The following is a 747-nucleotide window of genomic DNA, read 5'->3' on the forward strand; positions in this document are numbered from 1 at the left end:
GGAAGAAATCAATGAGCTCCTATGCAGAGAGCAGTGCAGGGGAGGGATTGTGTGAGCCAAAGTGGGAGTAAGATGGTCCCACTGGTGTGAGTGGAGACTTCTGATTTGGTAGCACTTTACACAGGTGTAAGTGACAACACAAGATGCACAACGGTGGAGAGTCAGGGTGAACCAACTCAGTAATTTATGCAGAGAGAGATTGTGTGAACCAGCAACTCAAGGAACAATTACATGAACAGGTGTCTTCCCTTAGTTCACAATGAGTGACCCTCACCTATTGTGTGTATACCTAAAATGGAGAATGGAGCATGAATTTGTGTATAAGGTAGCAATTAATCTTTGTTTAGACACAGATCAATGCTCCAAGTCTAAAACAGAGGATTTATTTTCAAGAAACAGGAAGGAGAAAAGGTCACCAAATTAGCACTGACACAAAGCTAACCAGCAGGCAGTGCTAGAGAGTAAATCTTTGTCACTAAGCCCTGGTCTACACTAGGACTTTAGGTCGAATTTAGCAGCATTAAATCGATGTAAACCTGCACCCGTCCACACGATGAAGCCCTTTATTTCGACTTAAAGGGCTCTTAAAATCGATTTCCTTACTCCACCCCTGACAAGCGGATTAGCGCTTAAATCGGCCTTGCCGGGTCGAATTTGGGGTACTGTGGACACAATTCGACGGTATTGGCCTCCGGGAGCTATCCCAGAGTGCTCCATTTTGACCGCTCTGGACAGCACTCTCAACTC

This window comes from Natator depressus, chromosome 10 (assembly GCF_965152275.1).
Source record: "Natator depressus isolate rNatDep1 chromosome 10, rNatDep2.hap1, whole genome shotgun sequence".
Lineage (NCBI taxonomy): Eukaryota > Metazoa > Chordata > Testudines > Cheloniidae > Natator > Natator depressus.